Genomic DNA, 6,502 nt, shown 5'->3' on the forward strand with positions numbered 1-6,502 from the left:
AATATGTTTTAAACAGTGTATTCTGGATCATCTGAATAACTACCTCATATCCATAATCAATGGTACTAGAACTAGGGTGGGCTAAAAAAAAAAAAAAAAAAAAAAAAAGGCACAGAGGGTCTTAGAAGGTAAATGATATATTTATGCCAAGTGAAAGCCAAACCATCTGTGATTTAAGGAGGAAAGCTTTGCAGCATTCAAATGCACAAAAGTGGTGTAGGAACTGGATTATCACAGGATGTATAGTATATAGAAAACTGCACACCTTGCCAAGGCAGGCAATAGTATATTTACTATGCAAAGAATTTGTTTCAGCAAAACAACATCATCCATTACCCTAAATTTAATTTGTTTTACTGGCTTTATAGTTTTGTTTATATTTAATTTATAAATCTACTTGTGTTTTACACTTACATAAAAGCAATAAACATAAGGAATTTATATTTATATACACCTAAAAATTAAATATTTTAATAAAACTATTTAGGCCAATATAAGGACCCACAATATTTTTTTTTCCGTTTAAAGAGGGGACTATATATATTATTCATGCTTAAGACTAACACGGTGGACAAAACATGGGGATTCAAATCAGAAAGATCCATTTCCAAATCTTGGCTCTTCTAGGTGTTTAACACATAACCCTAAACAGTAATCTCACTAAGCCTCCGTTTACTTGCAGGGTTACTATGAAAATAGTTTTATGTGGTACACTCGAACTCAAATGAAAATTCTTTTCCTCTTTCTCCATCTAAATTAGCTTTTTATGGCATTCGATATTCTATCAAACTACAGGGCTTAAGATCTCGTCATCTTTGATGTCTCTCCATAGAACTATTAATCTAGCATACACCATGCAGATAACACTTGCACAATGTTTCCTTCCCACTGCAACCAAGAATTTCCAAATCTCCAAAGTCTGAAACCTGGTATGGTACTTTTACCTCTATTTCCTCCAACCTACAACACAGTCTCTGTAAAAGCCACAGAATTTAACTCCCTCGAGTGCATCTCTGAGGCTGTCACTCTCCTGTTTTAAAATCTTCTGTAACTCTCAAGGCCTTCTGCATTAAAGCTCTACCCAATCCATCCTTCCAATTTTACCTCCCAACAATTCCTAAACTGAAAATTTCCTGAGGCAATGATACTGAGATATGCCCTATCCCTAGCACAGTACGTGACACATAAGAAATACCCAATAGTAACACTTGATATAAATACTGAAAATCCATAATGCTCCTCTTCCCCAAAAAAGACACTAGATTTTCTCCGGTGGCATAACTCTTCCTTCATTTCTTTCTAATACGCTTCTAATTATTAATAGACAATTGGTTTTTTTTTTTAAGATTTTATTTATTTATTTATTCATGAGAGACAGAGAGACCCGATCCCAGGACCATGGGATCATGACCTGAGCCCAAGGCAGACGCCCAACCAACTGGGCCACTCAGGTGCCCTAATAGACAATTGTTTTAACCATAACAATCTGAAAACTGGCCTTTAAAGACAATTACAAAGAATCACAAAAAAAGACAATAGTCCTCTGTGATTAAAAGAAAAAGCCAATGAAAAAGCATTTTACTCTCCCTCTTTATTTTAATTACTTTTTAAATTCTGAGTTTTACTACTAACTTAGAAGCTAGTTGACATGACCAAATAACTGCAACATAAAAGCTGTAAGAAAAAACAAAACCAAATCCCTACTGAATAATACAAGAACAACAGACACATATTTAACAAAATACTCATTAAAGCTTCTGAGTACCTCTGCAGTTACTTCCCCTAAAATTTTTTTGGTCCCTTATTTTTCTAATGAATGAAAGCCAAATGCCTAAGTTATGTACACACATATACCCAAAATATTTCTCCTCTGAATAAAATACATAATGTACGATATTGTATGTCATTCTGACATCATCTCTTTGTAGGAAACATGGGTAAGGGAAATTACTGCTAATCATAAACATTACCAGTGGGCATTTCTTAAATATTCACCTCTGTTCAGGCTAATATACTCAATGTCACTGACCCAACCTTCCACTACAAAAGCTGGAAAAAACCAGAGGGCCCCAAATTAATGTATAAAAATTTGACTCACATGTAACTTTTCAGTAGCACTACTGTAGTGTGCGGGCAGACAGACCTCCTGAGGGATCTGTCGCACAATCTAAAACATACAGGGATCTTTAGGTAACCAAACAAAATTAAACTATGGCCATAAACTATAGTCATAAAGTCAGTCAATCCAGTGCGCCAGCTCTTTAAACAAAGAGCTAACAAGTCCAGCATTCAGAATAAAACAGAGGTCTCAATTCATCTCTATCAATTTAGTGTCCTCACATCAAGTGGGAGCACCAGGCCATCACAACTTCCTTAACAATGACGGTAAAACTTGTGAGCCAAAGAGAGCTCCCACAGCTGTATTTCACTTGGATTATAAAGCTTACATACTGCATAATATTCTGTAACTTTAGTCTCCAAATTCATGAAATGGATTGGGGAGGGGGGGGAATAACATGGATATAAAATATGACTGACAGTATCTCAATTGTTATTTGCCAAACGGCAGGGGCAAACGGATCACTCTATGGATGACAGAGCCATAAAAGAAAAAGAAAATATTTTTAATTGTTACAAAACTGGTCCATATGCTCAAAAAATGTGAGCATCCATACCCCAACAAGTTATAGACTATGATCTAAGACACAGAGCTTAATTGGAGGAAAAAATGCCTATGCTCTGCCTCTCTAAAGAAACATACAACCCTATAACCCGAACATCATCAAACCAACACCCACTACAGTGGGTGTTTTTAAATATTAAGTCAGGAAATCATGATAAGTGCTAGCGGTTCCTCTAGGCCTCAGCAGCAGCCTTAGGTATAAGAGCAAACTCGAGCCCTCTTAACACTCATAGAATAATGTTGATGTCATTACGAGGCCACTGATTCTTTGCACTCTGGACTAGTCATTCCTTGATCCACAACGCAATTCCTCCCCTCCCCATCACCCCCCTAATAAAAGAGATCTCAGTGCAGAGAAGCCCTCGGATACCCCCTTCTCCTCTACCTCCAGCGGCTGCCGCTTTCTCCTCCCTCCGGCTCCGAGGTGGGGGCTCCAGAAGGTCCCGGGCAATTCCGAGCCCGGGCGGTGCTTGTTTTGCCTGTGCACGGTAGCTCCGGCCAGCCGCTTCCTTTCCCAGTTTGCCCGAACTGGAGCGCTACAGGGAACCGGGGGGCCGGGGAGGGAGCCCGGGTGGAGACGCCGCCGCTGCCGCCGCCTCTGGTATGTCAGGGGCCGGGATTGTATTTCGAAAGATCCGCCATTTTCACCTCGTCATCACCATCACAGCTCAGCAGCTTCCCCGACAGCCCGAGCCCGGGCCGCCGCCGCCGCCGCCGCCGCCAGTAACCTCCCCCTTCCTCCTCCTCCCCTGCTCGGCCCTCCCCTCCGGAGAGGCGCACACCCACATATCCGGGGAAACCTCCCGCCCGCCCCGCCAACCTTCAAATGCACAGGGAGATACAAACGCACACACAGCCCACGCCGAGACCTTTCACCCCACAGCGGAAAATGGTGCTTCTGCGGGCCCGGCAGCTACGCGAAGGGATGTCTCTCTACCTGCCGAGTCCCAAGTCCGGCATATTTTTGTTTTGAAGAGCAAAAGCCACACGGAAGGCGGCATAAGGACAATAAAGAACCCAAACTCTTTCATTTTCAGAAAAGCAACTTGAGACGGATGATGGAATGCGTTTTATTCACTCTGCTCATTTCAGATACTAAAAACATGATAAAGACCTTTAATGTCATTCACCAACTGACGTTTTCCTCTACTGTCAGCACTACTTTGACAGAACGACCCATTTCCATATGCATGTCTGATCTGACACATTTGTAAATTACAGGCACTGATCCTCATGCTGATGATGTGGTCAAAACTAGATGTGGTCTAGTTTTAAAAATAAAGTTCTGAACTATTTTCCCTCTCTACTTGATTTCATCTGATCATTTCTGTCCGTGAACACTGTGACTTCCAATTTGTCATTGGTTTAAGATGTCAAAGCCCAACGAGGTTTAAAATGTATTGATCCTACTCATGAATGAACAATTTCTAAAATACAGAAAATATACCTCTAAACTAAAATTATTTGCCAAATGTTTTTAAGATCTGTCACCAAATGAAAAAAAAATCTACCACAGATATATTTAATACAGACAAAATAAATAGCTTGCTTTAGAACAAGACCTCAGTTACCCATCTTTCCCACCAGCTACTCTCATTATGCGGTTTAATAACTAAAAAAGAACATAAGCATTTCTTTAATCATCTAAGAAATAACACAAAACCACAAGCTTCAAGGCTTGCGACAAGACCAGAATTAAAAAACAAAAACAAAAAACCAAATTGGTTATCTTTGTTAATTTCAGAAAGCTTTGGTAATCGCGCATTCAAAAGCTGAATTCTAAACCCACCACTGAACTACAGTATAAAATCTTAAAGACCTACCTGCAATGATCAAATTGAATTTCAAGGTTGAGAACAGGGCCACTCTACTGTCTTTTTTAAAAGTTCGTCTAAGAAGAGTGAGGTGGAAGTTGAAAAAGCCATTTCATTTCCTTACCTTTCTTGAATGACAACTCCATATAAAAGCCAGTAGATTCAGGCTTTAAACAAGTGCTATCTACCACCCAGCCCAATCGCTCTTTATCTATGCAGCCTGCTCGAGCCTGAGAGTCTCCAGTCTTCCCAGTTTCTTCATGTTTAAACTTTATTTTTCCTCCGCCAGCCCCATCCATCCGCACTCTGCTTGGTGTTTACCGTTGCTTGGCCAAGCTAAGTCCCGGCCCGCTCCCTTTCCCCGTGCACCTCGGGGACATTATGACATTTAGATGGTGGGCTTCGCGAGGAAAACGGACATACACGGAGAGATCATACAAAGGGGCGTAGGAAGAACGGGGCGGCCGGCAGCAAGGAAAGGAGGGGCTGGTACAAAATGACACAGCAGCAAAACCGGTTCCCAGAAACCCAGGGCGGACACAGTCGGCTTCTCCGGCCACGCAAGGTGCGTGTCAACAGCCGCCGGAACCCTTCCTCCCGACTGCCGGGAAGGGCGGGCGGCCGGCCCAGCGCCGGCCCTACCGGGTGACAGCCGCCCTCCCGGGTGCCGGCGGGAAGAGGCCGAGCGCGGAGGATCCTCCCGCCCCTTGCGGCCCAAGGAAGGCGCGGCGGCCCCCAGCCCGCAGGTTCCCGCTCTCCGCCACGATCCACCAGCCCGGGCTCCCAGAGGGGGCGGTCCGGCGCCCTCCGCCCGCTCCACCACCCGCAGCGGGGGCCGGTGTCCCCTTCCCGCCCTCCCGCCCAGATGTCCCCACCCCCGGGGCTGACACTCACCAAAGCCGGCGGCGCCGCCGCCTGCTCCTCGCGCCGCGCTCCCTAGGCTCCCAGCAGCAGCGGCGGCGGCGGCGCCTCCGAGACACAGACCCGGGTTTGTTCAAAATCACGCGCCCAGCGCCATTCCACCGCCGCATCCCATAATACGCTGGGCCCTCCCCGCCCGCGCGCCCCTGTCCGCCCGCCCCTCTCCTCCACCGGCCCCGCCTTCCCGGCTGGCTTCCTTCGCCCCGCCCCTTCCGCGGCGCCTTGCCCCTCCCCTTGGCAACCCGAGCCTCGCGTCATTCCGCAGGGCGCGGAAGTACGCTCCAGCCCCACGTGACTCTCAGTGGGCGCTCCGTCAAAGCCTTCGCAGGGAAAGTTCCGTACGGCCCGAAGCTGGGAGGGGGTAAGCCGGGTTGCGCCTGCACTTGAGAGTGCCTCATCTTCTAGCTTTCCTCGTTAGGAAGTTAGTGCTGAAGGTGCGACTTCCAGCCAACTGCCACTGGTTGCTGTGCTTGGCTAAATCAATATTCACAAACGCCCTCTTTGTTTTTAGGCATTGATTTTGCAGGAATCGCTAAAAAGTCCTTGGGAGACCACGCAGAGTTAAACTTACTTTGAAAGGGACTTTTTGCAATGTGTAGCTAAGACTAACACAATCAAAATTATTTGCATTTAGTCACCTTTTCCTTCTTTTGTTTTCGTCGATGCCCTTTATTATAAAATAAGAAAAGATAGCTAAATGTGGAGTCAGATCAACAGGCACTCAGTTAATAACTGCAGTGTGAGACAAGAACTACACAGACGAAACAAAAAATACGAAAGGGGGCAATGTCAAATGGTGTAGTACAGTCTATAATTGCCAACGGAGCACGGAGGACATACAAGTCAACGTCAGAGACTGGCAGCGACCATAACGGCCCAGGTGAGACTTACGTTGTAGTGGAAGCAGTTGCTTTGGAATCAAGCAGTCCTGGTTTTGAATTCTGGCACCTCACACATTAGTGTATAGCAATTTATCAGGTTCCTTTTCCCATCTACAAAGTAAAAATCCCAGGATTTTGAGGGTTAAATGAAGTGAGAGGTGTCAAGCAGCTACACAGTTCCCACCTCAAATGTTAATTCTGTT

The 6,502-nt window shown here is 45.0% G+C and overlaps 1 protein-coding gene across 6 annotated transcripts in view; it reads right to left on the reverse strand.

The window, feature by feature from the left end:
* The window catches only part of LIN54 (lin-54 DREAM MuvB core complex component), a 65,356-nt gene extending 59,797 nt beyond the window's left edge, over window positions 1–5,559 (reverse strand). For 3 of the 6 annotated variants that reach the window (XM_064584711.1, XM_064584712.1, XM_045880867.3), the window contains exon 1: window positions 5,392–5,559. The gene's annotated coding sequence lies outside the window, so the exon portion shown is untranslated. Of the gene's footprint in view, window positions 1–3,068; window positions 3,433–5,391 lie in introns of those variants that run through there. The other 3 variants (XM_045880868.3, XM_045880866.3, XM_045880869.3) reach the window with 3 other exon arrangements.
* Between the last annotated feature and the right edge of the window lie 943 nt (window positions 5,560–6,502).

The sequence above is a fragment of the Mirounga angustirostris genome, unplaced genomic scaffold (assembly GCF_029215605.1).
Source record: "Mirounga angustirostris isolate CCGP_5_RB_7025 unplaced genomic scaffold, mMirAng1.0.hap1 SCAF_2, whole genome shotgun sequence".
Classification (NCBI taxonomy): Eukaryota; Metazoa; Chordata; class Mammalia; order Carnivora; family Phocidae; genus Mirounga; species Mirounga angustirostris.